We start from the raw sequence: 13,220 nt of genomic DNA on the forward strand, positions 1-13,220 counted from the left end.
CCTTATTTCCATGGCAACCAAAATCACAGCCCATTTATCCTCCACTATTTTACTGGTGTTTGAATTTAGATTGTGTAAATTTACTCACTATACAGAAGCCTCAAAAATGTGATGACAAAAGTATGTCCATGGTGTGCACACTGTGTTTCTGCTAACAATCGATACAATGCACCACATTTAAGAGATTGTGCAACTCTTCATAGTGATGATGAAAAGTGATTAAAATAATCTTGATTACTCTATCTCTATTTTCTCCCCTCTTCTGAGTAAACTATAGTGTCTGTCATACAGGCACCATTCAATAGGTGAACGACGGAGGGGTTTCAGACACAGCCCATGTGTTCCATAGATTATCAGGATCCTGACCCCCTTTTTACCTGGAACATGCAGCTTCAGTCTCAGTCTTTCACATTTACATTTTACTCCAGCTTCAGTCTTTGAGTGCGTAGTCATCAAATTAACATAATTGCGATCCCTTTTACAAGAATCTCCTTTAAAATGAGTCAGCTGGAGACATTAAAAAAGGTCAACTGGCGACAGCGTTTTCAACCAGCTCATGGAGCTAATGCTAGTTTAATTATCTTAATAGCTGCATTTGTGATTTCAGCCAGGAAAATTGTCAATTGCCAGATAGAAATGAGAAGCTTTGAAAGGTTTGTCTACCTCAGTCTGAAATCAAAGAGCCACTGTCTCAAAAATGACAAAGAATTTCAAGCGGTAAACCTGTCATTATTATTATAAACTGCGTTATGTGCCAACAGAAACACTGACAGTTATATTAGTCATTACGTGGAACAGGAGCTAAGCAAACTGTCAGTTGTTGTGTGTTTTGTATGTATTTGTAAAGCAACTTGTGGTTGAAGTCCTGGAGAGGCAGAGCTGGACATTAGCCAGACTGACTTCTGGACATAATGGAAACTCTGAACTTCCTGAACAATAGTCTCCAATGAGCCTTTAAGCAAGGCATTTTATCGCCAATTTCACCAGTGCAGCAGCAAAAATCCAGTGGTTCAAAAGGATAAAACACATCCCAGATGTGAATGTGTATGATACTGATTATGTCATTCACAAAAGAAAGCACAGTCAAATTTTCCTGGATAATTACAGGCTGAAAATGTGCCACAATGGACCCATTTGCATGTTAAGCTTTGTCAAAATCCCTTTACATCTACGCCCAATTCAAAACACATCTCAGTATCCGGTGCTCTGCTCAATGCAACATTCAAGTCCCTCGCTGAGATCCGGCTCACACAGGGGCCTCGCTGAGCTTCCTGAACAGAACCACATCACACACATGGCAATTACAAAATCTACAGCACCTATTTGGAAATATGGCTATCTTAATCCAGATGGAGCTTGAATGAAGGGGAATGGTTTTTTGGAGGTGAGCCTCGCTGCTCTGCATACTGTCAGGGTGAAAGCTGCAAATCTGAGCCTTGACGACAAAGTAAACACTCTCTGGGACACACAGACGGTTTTCGTTGTAGGTTTTTTTTAATGCAAAACCGCCATCCTCATGTGTATGTTTCACATTACTGCATTAAATCACGCAGCTCATATCCCTCCCTTGATTCACTGGCCTTCACCGCTGCATTTAATGGTCTGAAGAGAACAACAGCGTTTGTGAACAAAAGACCATGAAGGTGGCCACTTGCCACACTTGGAAATAAAAAGAGGGGAACAGCAAACAAAATACACAGTCAGAGTCAAGTTTCAAGTTTCCATAAAATCTAAAAACTGTGTATTTCATTAGGATAACAGTAACAAGCATTGCCTCTTTAGGATTTTTGTTTATGGATTTGATATGAGGACAAAGAAGGAAACAGTAACAATAAAACTCCCACAGCGTTTCCGTTAGCTCATATAATGCAACCTTTATCTTGCAGTGGGACAGTTGCACATCTCCAGTTCACGCCAGCTGTCTACAGTATAATATTCCTCAGTTATGTAAGAGTGAACCAACTTTCTTCAAGTTTATGGAAATACAGACAAATGGTTCTCCAACTGTGATTTGACATTCACTGGCATTCTCAGATTCTGTCCAAAGTCAAGGTTGATTAGTTTTCCGGCAGCACAGGCATAAAAATCATGAGATCTTTTTTCTTTTTTTTTTCCATTCACTCAGTCAACTCTGCCGTTGCACAGCAGATACTGTACAGTGGTTATTTTCCAAATACCAGTGTTCAGTCATTTTGGCTCACTGATATTTTAAAAATGGCATGTGGGAAAGTGTGAGACAGCATGGATAATAGGACGTTTAGATACGTCAAACATGAGAATTTAGTAAATCTAGTAGATGTAAGCATTCCTTTAGGTTGAATTTGATTTATGTAAGTACCATTAATAGCTTTAATTATGGCAGTTACTTGTATAGCTGAGTGCAAACTGCTCAATTTTTGTGATTATTAGAATAATGAGCTTGTGTGTTTATCTGAATGGTTAAAAATACACCCTACTGGATATTCTCCAGCCCTCTAGAGATTTAATGACTTTCTGTTACATTATGAGCTTAATAAAGCAAAAAAACTCTATTTTTTATCATCCTAGTATACTATTGATTGACCATGAAGTGAGCTTGGATCAAATTTACAGTCCGTTACTAGTCACTGTTCTCGCTGCCTCTCCTGAACATGACTTACGAGGTGAAGGAGAGCACAAGCATGTAATTTCCTGCACTATGTGAATCATTAGACCAGTGATTGATCTGAAGTGGGATTTATATGGCATTTACACGATAAAAATGTAACTATTCAAAAGGTTTTGGTTGATGATTGCTTGCAGTGTTCAGGATTTAAGGGCAGATTCAGCTGAGATTGAAACCAACCATAAAGCTTTTAAAAGAATCAAAAGAAAACCGCCATGTGATTAAAATTGCCTTTTGGGAGCGGTGGATGAGGCAAACCGCTCCTATTGGTGGGTTTCTGCAGGAACAATTTCCAGACCTAATCTGGAGACTACTAACCATGTGGAACCACTGATGAGGAAGCTTTGATTTTCACTTAAAATTAGAAAATTCCTGCAGTAGCCACCTGCCTTCGAGTAAGACTCAGCTACCCAAGAAGCAACATGATCTTCAACGAGGTGGCAGGACAAAGTGCTGTAGAGCTTTACCCAACCTTAACCACAACTAGAGTCTACAGATCGGCTTCTTAACATGATGATGTTTACCACATTCACCATCTTAGTTTAGTGAACTAGAATGCTAACATTTGCTAATTAGCACTAAACACAGAGTCATGGATCATTAGATTTGCTGGTGTAATTAAGTCATAAACCAACGTGTAAGACAAACTGCAATTGTGTGCTAAATGAAAAGCTCAGGGATCACTTAAGTTAATCCTTAAGTCACTTAAGTCATCCTGAGGTGGACATGTGTGCAGAGAGTTTAATTCTAAAATGTCAACTTCTGAGAGAACGTCATTAGGATGCATTATCCAGGCTCCACAGATATGAACATCATATTTCATGACAATACACGATGCAGCTAATAGTTGTTGAAATATTTCACTTACAACCATAAATGTAAAAAGTCAGGGGATCAATCAAGTCATTTGCATGCATTCTGTGGGCACAATGGACATCTGTACCAAATTTCACAGAGATCCATCCAATAATTGTTGAGATATTTCAGTCTGGACCAAAGTGGTGGACCAACCGAGCAACCGACTAACGTCAGCAGTCAAACAGAAGCATAACGTCCTCTTACTAACAGTATTCAACTGTTTTGGCCTCAATGGGTGTAGCATGCCAAAAATGAAGACTTCAATATAAAACATAATAAAAAAATGCTTATTTTTACATTTTCCACAGCTTGAACTCCAGTTGCTTGAACAGTACATGCAGCCTGTACTATTGGGAATGTAGTTCATTGCTACGGGTTTCCACCTCCATCAAAAAAATAGACAGCAGAAATATGTCCAACACTGCTGAGTAAATATTTACACTTTGTTTTGTTTGGAATTGGTCCCCTCCTCCATCTCGATAAGTAATCAAGAGACACAATCCTTTCTTTGTTCACTGGCCTCCAACTTCTACTGTGTACAGTCACTAAATCAAGTTTCTTCCCTCTGCTGCCTTGAAGGCGTCACCCAGTCACTGTGGGCAGAAACCAGAGGAACAATCTTCTTTAAACTTCTATCCTTGCCGTAGATCAAACAACTCTTCACTGAAAGCTGTCAAATATCGCTTGACCGTATAGCCCTGTAATTTAGCACCTGTTGACAGTCTCTCAGTTGTTCATGACTTTCCCCTCTGTTACCTCCAAATGTCTGAAAGTGTTAAGATTTCTGCTCATTAGAGCTTAATTTTGGCTGCGATGCCCGCTCATGCTGCTTTATTATAGAACCAGTGTGCCCATAAAGGCTAAGAGAACGTCCGCAGAGAGGTTTTTACATTTTTTGGAACATAAATGGAAACACATTAACACAAACATGGGATTTGCAGTTGCTGGATCAAGAGCCATTTGTTAGTTTTTAGGAACTCCACGGGTCGTGTCTCACCTCACTGTAGACTTGGCAAGCAGTCAGAACAATCACAAGTGTGAAAGCATTTCCAACTGAGCAGCTACAAGCTTGCTTTCTTTTCTATTTCTTGGTCATTCTAACATTTATAGTAGGTGGACACATGGTGGACTGCATCACCAGAGTTAGACTTGGACAAAAAAGATGGCTCGTAAATCTCTCTTGTGCAACACTTGGCTACATTTTCTATGTCTAAGATGTTACTGTGCCAAGTTGGCCCTAGAGGCTGGACTTCAGGATCAGAGTCTGTGGAGATTTCTCCAATTTGGATACCAAAATTCAAAATGTTTGTATGCGGACATCAAGTTTCTGACATCACAGTTTTGTTAATTTCATGCTTGTGGTTTGACTCTAGGGTTATTAATATGGTCTTTCTGTTGGTCCACCTTTGATCCAGACTGAAATATCTCAACAACTATTGGATTAATTGTCATATAATGTGTTGCAGATGCTCATGGTTCCCAGATGATGAATTTTAACGATTTTGGACACCCCCTCCCTTATCATCAAGAGCCACGTGCAGCTCAAACTATTAAATATATTACTTGATGGATTAGAACAAAATCATTCATTTTAGAACACATTCATTAATCAGGATGTAATAACTTTGGTGATCTCCTGACTTTTATTCCATCATCTGGTCAAAATGTTCAAGTTATTTTCTAATGTTTTGGTCTATGACCAAAGACCAGCAAAAGTAACAGCGTTTCCATTAGCATTTGTGTTTAGTGCTAATTAGCAAATGTAAGCATAGTAACATGCTAAACTAGGATGGTGCACATTGTAGACATTATTTGCTAAACATTAGCCTGTGTGCTTTGTCATTTTGAGCATGTTAGCTGATGTTAGGATTAAGCTTACCACTTCACAGAGATGAAATATGTAACCAGACAAATCAGAAGAAGAATACACTTTTGCAACAACAAAACACTTGAAAACACAGTCAGTGAAATAAAATAAGAATATAGATGCATAATTAGAATATAGATGTTGATTTGTTGAATTCAGCAGGAAACAATTAAAATATGTGCTGCTAAAAACAGAATACCACTAAAAGCCATTAAACCATTTGGCTTTGTTCCTGAGTTCCTGTTTTGCCTAAACTGGTCTCTGCTGTGCTTTCATTCAAAATAATATGCCACCTCCAGTCTAAGTGCGATTTTATATAAAGCAATTATCTGATTGTGGAAAATTGGAGTCATGCTCTTTAGAATAAAAGACCCTTTAATTCGATTCAGCATGCCTCTCTGCTAGTTACTGTTCTAATAAGTTCCAGCAAAGCTGCTTTTAACAGTAAATTTGAGGTGATATTGTAAAGTGTGGCTCTAAAACAAGCAAAAAAACAGAGTTGTTGTTGAGACACCACAGGCTGAGTGACGACCACGTGACGTGCCACTTTGTGTACAGATGTCTGTCATTACAATATCGTCACCACTGAAGCATCACAAACTATCCTTGGTTGACATGGGTATGTTGACAGGGGGTATAAAGGCAGCTCATCACAAGTCACGTTATGTCAACAAGCAAACTGTGCATGAGAGATCTGAATGTGGAGCTGCAGCTGCAATCCAGAAAACAGACTCACATAGTTAAGAGTGAAATATGATGTATCTTCCTGTCAGAAAACAAATTATGTGAAGCGGGTTACAATGCAATGAATAGGTAAGTATGAGCAACAAATCTTAGGATATGAAATGGGTCTCAGAGGGAAACTGTGAGGCTATTTGCCGCAGTGACAAAACCAGATGTTGATGATGTACGGCCACCCCCGGGTAAAATATATTATTGATGCATCCAAGCAGCAGGCTACTTGTCTTATTTGAGCACACATCTATTTTTTGATTTACTCATTTATGATTAGATGGAGCAGAGCAGGTGGACCCAAATGCAGGATACTACAGGCAGAGCAAGTCTGCAGAATAACTTCTTTATTTTCGGACTTGTGTAGGCAAAAACAAAGCTGGCAGAGCAGAGTTAAACAAAATGAGGAACAAAGACGCCAACAAAACTGAACTGAAAACCAGGACTTAAATACAAACTAAAACTAACAAAATGACGAGGAACAGGTGGTAAGACACAATGGTAGACTGTGAGCTGAGTAGCTAGGGAAGACACACGGATCAGGGCAGGGCTAATGACAATGATGCAGGCCAGGTGTGGTGCACAGGAACACAGAAGGGAAACAGAACAAACAACAAAACAAAAAGCTCGGAAAACACAATATGACCATGTACAAACTGTCCCAGAGCTCACATGAACACAAATGAAAAGAGTGCACAGGTCACAACATGTACACACAGAGAAATAAACTTTAGCATACATTGCTGTTGACAAAAACAGAATAAACCTATCTGTCAAGTGGAGTGACGTGAATGTTAAGTCTTTACGTAACAACATGAATCAAACTAAAAGACAGCTGCAGCCATGAATAACATTGCTAGTGTTCCAGTTAACTTTAGTGCCTATTTCCTACAAGAATCAATGTACCAAGTTTCTCAAAGGATCCTTAAATAATCTGCAACCTCTCTTATCTGTTTATCTGTCCTTCCGACTCAGTACAGTACTTATGGCATGTATGCACTGTGTGATTTTGGGCTGTGAAAGACAAAAGATGACCAATGTTCCAAAACAGTGGTCCTACATTACACTCAGAATGGTTCAAAGGTGGCCTGTGTTACGGTCTTGCAACCAAAGATATCCGAGGACTGTCAGAAATTTAGGATATCCATATCCAAATTAAAAAGGAAGGAATGCAGCATAAAATTACACACTGATTAATGCAACACTGGCAAGTTACCTCTCATTACCTTATGTACTCTTCACAAAATTAGCCAGTTGGCCGCAACCGGGTCCACATTCTCCTTCTCCTCCTCCTTTTTGGATTTTTTCCCCATACACATAAATGATTGGGCACGCTAATTATCCTTTTTCATGTATTGACTTGTGTCATAGCCTACGATTCAGTAGGTGTGATCATTGTACAGTCTACATCAAACTTGATGTGGTACTGAAGTTTATTAGATCTATGTCCCATAGCATGACTTGCAATAAAATTATACCCATTCACCTATATCTGTGGACTGGTGGAGGATCATAGAGCCAAACAGGGACAGAACCTTAACAATAGATCCTATTTCCATTTCTAACAACTTTGTATTTTACTTCATTTCCTTCAGAGTTTGGGTTTAGTGATATTTGGTGTTTATAAAGTGACTGTTAGCAAAACCGTGCTAATGTTGCAACTAGCTTTCCACTTTCAAACTTACCTTGTAAAAGAAAAGTCTTAAATGAGGCTAAAACTACATTTTCCATGCAAAAAAGTCAAAACTGCTTGTATTAATGTACCCTGTAACCCCACAATAATAAAGCATAAAATGCTCTTTGGCCCTGGAGGAAACTTTGAAAGCAGGTTACAACTGTATGGGGTAACAAAACACACTACATACCAAACTCATAAAATTCACAGTATTGACCTCACTACAGTTCCTTTAACAACACTTCAACATGAGGACAATTACAAAAGCTTCACAAGTTTGCTGTGTCTAGCTACTAAAATATGATTGAGGGGTTTATGCTTTGTTCACGCCGTATTGTACCGTAATTATGAGATTCTGATTTGGAAATTCCAGTTTGTAAGTGTTACTGGGAAACTGGGATTTTTCTAAAAGCTCACATAAATCTGCCTTGGCATTGTAAGTGCCTGAAATCCAAGCAAACAGGGACAATTCCCGTCAGTCAAAGTCCATAAGTCAGTGTAATTAAACCCAAATTTAATGGATATAAAGTAAATTTACTAAAGCACATCATTTTAAATGCTCATACATCCACTTGAATTGTTAAGTGACGTGTACACTCACAGTTTACAGCCAATTTTGAAAATTAACTATTCTTCAAACTTCTTCAATATTCCAATTTGACTTCCCCATTCTCCCCTTAATTTCCCCTTATACGTTGATGGACTGATAAAAAAGGATGGAGGGAGGACTGTATGTTAAAAAAATTACTGTGATGTACACCAGCAGTATATCTCTTCCTCCACAATTCACAAGTAAAACTGTCTTGAAATGACACGCAAGAGGGAAATTTTCTCTCATGTCTTTAAAAGGAAATGATCACATAGTAGCCTCAGAAACATGCAGCCTCTCTGTTTCCTGTTATTGAGGAACTCACTGTTGCTATAGCAACCACTGATACAAACAATCAGTAGTTGCCAAGGAAATTGTCGCTTACCACAGTGTTTATTTGTTTGACTTTTCTTCTCCTACTAAATAGTTGAGCTAGTGCCAGCTCCCAACAATAAATGGGTCTTAATGAGAATGGTTTATCGTTGCACAGTTTAAAGGTTGTTTTGAATGTGTACAATCTGACTGCTTTTCACGATATCCTTTTAGACCAAAAACGTCTGCTGCAATATTTTCCCTTTGATCGTGCCCAATTTGGACTTTCCCCCCTTAAAAATTTCCCATGAAGATTCAAATTCTTGACCTTATCTAATCCCAAGCAACACAATTTTACACTGTACATGAATCTTTGTAGGCATGTGTGTGTGTTCGTGTGCGTGCGTGTGTGTGTGACTCCATTCGTTTTGACCGAGGGGCAACACCTGAAAGACATCCAAGTAAAACATTGACTGAACTTGTCTGCCATCTCTGACTTTTAGCTTCCCTGAGTGTCTGTGGAATATATTTATGTGGCACTTTGCAGCCATGGGAAGAAAAAGGACAGACAAAGTAAACACAGATAAAAACACTTGATGAGAGGGTTGTAGGTTCAAATATTGGACATTCTCTTTAGTTCTGTGCACAAGGCGAGGTTTAATTGAGCGTCACCTTTCAGCAACAAGGCAATTTAAAATGCTTTACATAAGACGCAGATGCATGATTACTATTTAAAAAGACATATACAAAGGATATTAAAAGCATTTGAACACAATATAGTTTAATGAGCAACTTTAATGAATTGTATCAATTTGAATTTAATAAAATTCAGTGGTTAACACAAAGGTTTTTCTGGGAGTTTGTTCCACACGTGTGATGCATCGAAACTGAAAGCTGTTTATTTAAACCATGTTTAGTTTTGACTCTGGGGACAGTGAGCTAATCTGTCCCAGATGATCTGATCTGAGAGGTCTGGACAGTTTATGACAAAGCAGCAGATCAAAAATGTATGTTGGCCTAAACTATTTACAACAGTACTATTTTAAAATCCGTTTACTGACACAGCCGGGGAAAAGGTCTGAGAAAAACATTGGTAGCAGCCTGAACAAGCTGCACTTGATGAGTAGCACGAGATTGTGGTCATACATGTCAGGATTTCTACGGGGCATCATGTCCTCACGATTGATTTCACCATTACAACACTTTAGTTACAGCATTCACTCATCTTGTACAACCGATATATTACGAGAATCTAAGAGGCGATTGCACATCCTCTTTGCTGGCAGCAGTGTAACGGGTGATCATGTTCAAACAAGCTACCAACTGTATAATTGAGCAGAGGTCGGAGAACATAATGAAAAAGAAGGAGCGCTTCTGAGATGATGTGATGCAAGACAAATGTCTCCACAAACATGTCAATCAACTGGGTGATTTAAGGGAATGGAGGAAAATCTTTATTAGAGACAGTGTCGTGGCATGAAAACCATCAATACCACACAAGCTATAAGTGATACATATGGGTTGATTATTTGTTTGTGTCCATCTGGTTTCGTCAAATTTAAAGGGGTTAAAATGCGAAAATAAACATATGACTAACTTGCACACATTCTTTTTTTGTGGCCCTAGAATAAAACTTTTGAGAGAATATATTTTAGAGGATTATGGCAACAATGTATACGTGGTGTAACCATAAAAACTTGATAGTGATTTTAATTATGCAGCCCATACGTCAATGGAGAGAGTAGACAGGAGTCCAGGATGTCTTGTATTGAAAAGGTTTATTTACTTGTACAAGGAGAAGTGAATGAATGATCAGTACACGTTATGTTCTGATGCTTCCTTCAATTCTGAAGTTTCGCTCCTCCGGGGATCGACTTTAAACCACACAGATAATGCCCAAGGTTGAGCCATGCCCAAATATGGACAGATCCAACACATCTACAATATACAGAATTTAGTCTACTGGTCTATAGACAAAACATTGCTTAGACCTTACTCCGGACCTTTGTCCTACATCCAACACTATATCAAACCTCTGACTCCAGTTACCTTTACCTCATTCAGGGAAAACAGTCAAACACATATCTGACCTCGGCTGCTATAGCAACACTATCAGAATGCCTCCTGTTTTCCCCAAGCAGACTCACTGCTTACCACTATCTCAAGGGGAGACAGTGTCTAAACCTATCATTTGCTGAGGCCTTGCTATGACCGCAAAGCCTAGTTTGACCCAGTGCATATTAATGATGGAAAAAAAACAAGTCTTACTTTAGGTAAAAAAAAAAAAAAAAAATGGTGCAAATGTACATTTTAACAAACCTGATGCTGCTTTAAAAACAAGTTTTAAATATATTTTGAATTGCTCATCTTGCCAACCCTTATTTGTCACTGACCAATATGACATATCCTTTAAAAAGAGGGTAACATGTGAAAAAGCTCCCCTTGTTATGCTTTTAAAAGATTCATTTCAGGTTAGACGTCATTGTGGGTCATAGTAGCCTACATCACATACACTCATCATTCTGGCTGGATCATTATAGTTTTCTGGAAGAGAGTTTTCCTCCTCTGATTACAGACGCATCATCATTACAGTCCTCATTGACAACAGGTGCCGACAGTACAGGATTAATCAAGGCTTTACCTCTCATGTGGGGAAGAATTATCCATCAAATGACCATTAGTCGCCCCAGCAACCACAACGAGGTGCAGATGGTCCTGTGTGTTTACCCTGTCGACTCTGAACTCCCTGGACAAACCTGTGTTTGAGATACCACCCTCCACCAAGTTCTGCATTCAAAGGGTTTATTACATGAGAGTAAACAAGTATTAGCAAAAAAAAAGTACTGACAGATCCAAGAAATCACAGTGAATTTAGTTTCACTGTCGGGTGGAACGCTTGCATCTCAAGTTTTGGTGATTTTCACGCTTTCAATCAGTTACATAAATAAAGGAAGAAAAGGTCAAAAAAGGAAAAATAAGACATAAAGGGAAAACAGAGGGGAGAAGAAGGAAGGAAAGTTGTACTTAAAATGTAATGATAAATGTACTAAAAGCTGCACACGTCAATATTATTTTATCAACAATGGATGCAATCACGACTGGTAAAGTGAAAGGCATCATTTCTAGTGATAAACCACGTATTAATCAACACAGGACAAAGAGGCTTTAGTGTCTTTCAGTTATTTCTTTTGTTGTTTTAGGCCCATCTGTTTTTGTTCACCCCCATAGTTCTCATCAGCGTCATTCCCAGCAGCACCAGCAGCTGCACTTCTACCTGTCCGACACCAAACAGCTGACAGACAAACTTATGGGCATTTTTAGCAGCTGACGAACCAAATATATCCCTCAAGAATTGTTGGAATCCAAAACAAACTTAAAATTTACTGTAAATGTGTCAGATTTCTGGAAAAACCATTCCAGATAAATGCCAACATTGCTCTGTTTGCTGTGTGTGCAAGTGGGCACTTTGACAACAGGTTTGCTGTTTTAACTTTATGAGATGATGTAATGTCAGTGATGTGTTTACTGCCTAAATAATTAGGTAATGCAGGTTTAGTACGCAACTATTGAGTAAATGAATGAATAAACTCTCAATGACAGGAGCAGTTGTTAACAAAAGTGCCCCACGTTCAAGTGGCAGAAGCGGTCTAGTAACTGGGAACAAAACATCAGTGTTAGACAAACAAAACATCCAACTTTAACACGGGAGAACACTGTTCCTTTCCTTTTTCCGTTTAACCAAAACCACAATGTTCCCCTAACCTTAACAAATGACTTATTTTAACCCAAACCATGACCTTTTCCTAAACCTAACCAACTGTGTTTTGGAGACTTTACCCTCAAGAAAATCAACACAATAGATCATAATGTCAGTTGACCAAAAACAACATATAGTTAAGTTTGAGTGGCAGATGCCGCCAGCTATATTAATCCAACAGTTGATTTCATTATTGTAGTCAGGATGATGAACTTCACCTAACTTTAAGGAAACAGTGATTTTAACCCACAATACGTTTCTCATCATTTTAACCCTAAATCTAACCAGACCTGAACCCCTTCTGCTTCATTCCTGCTGTATAAGCATCTGCCACATGTCACAATGTAAAGTTGTTATATCCTGTGTGTAGTGTGTCTGAATGTGAATATGCATACGTGTGACAATATAATTGCCTGTGAAATACAAATAAAAATGTTTAAGTGAACGTGAGCGTGTACTACAGTGTTGTGTTTCTTTCCTCTATGACTCAGCGGCTCTAACAGCACGTGCTTCACTGAATGGACACAGTGTCCTTCTCCAACAGGCTGTGGTGCTTCCTGGCTTCATGTTCTTCCCAGCCTTGTGTCCCTCCTCTGGGTCTCCATCTGACACACCAGTGGGAGTGATGGCCCTACACCCAGCTATGGCCTGTTTAATTTCACCTCTTGATTTTGTAAAAACAGATCGTGTTTGCTTGTGTCGTGCTCTGCGCAGACCCTGATCCATCATTGTGCTTAATTGCAGTGCTGCTCCCATAAGTTCAACAAAACCCAGAAAATATTGGTA

The sequence above is a fragment of the Scomber japonicus genome, chromosome 16 (assembly GCF_027409825.1).
Source record: "Scomber japonicus isolate fScoJap1 chromosome 16, fScoJap1.pri, whole genome shotgun sequence".
NCBI classification, from domain to species: domain Eukaryota; kingdom Metazoa; phylum Chordata; class Actinopteri; order Scombriformes; family Scombridae; genus Scomber; species Scomber japonicus.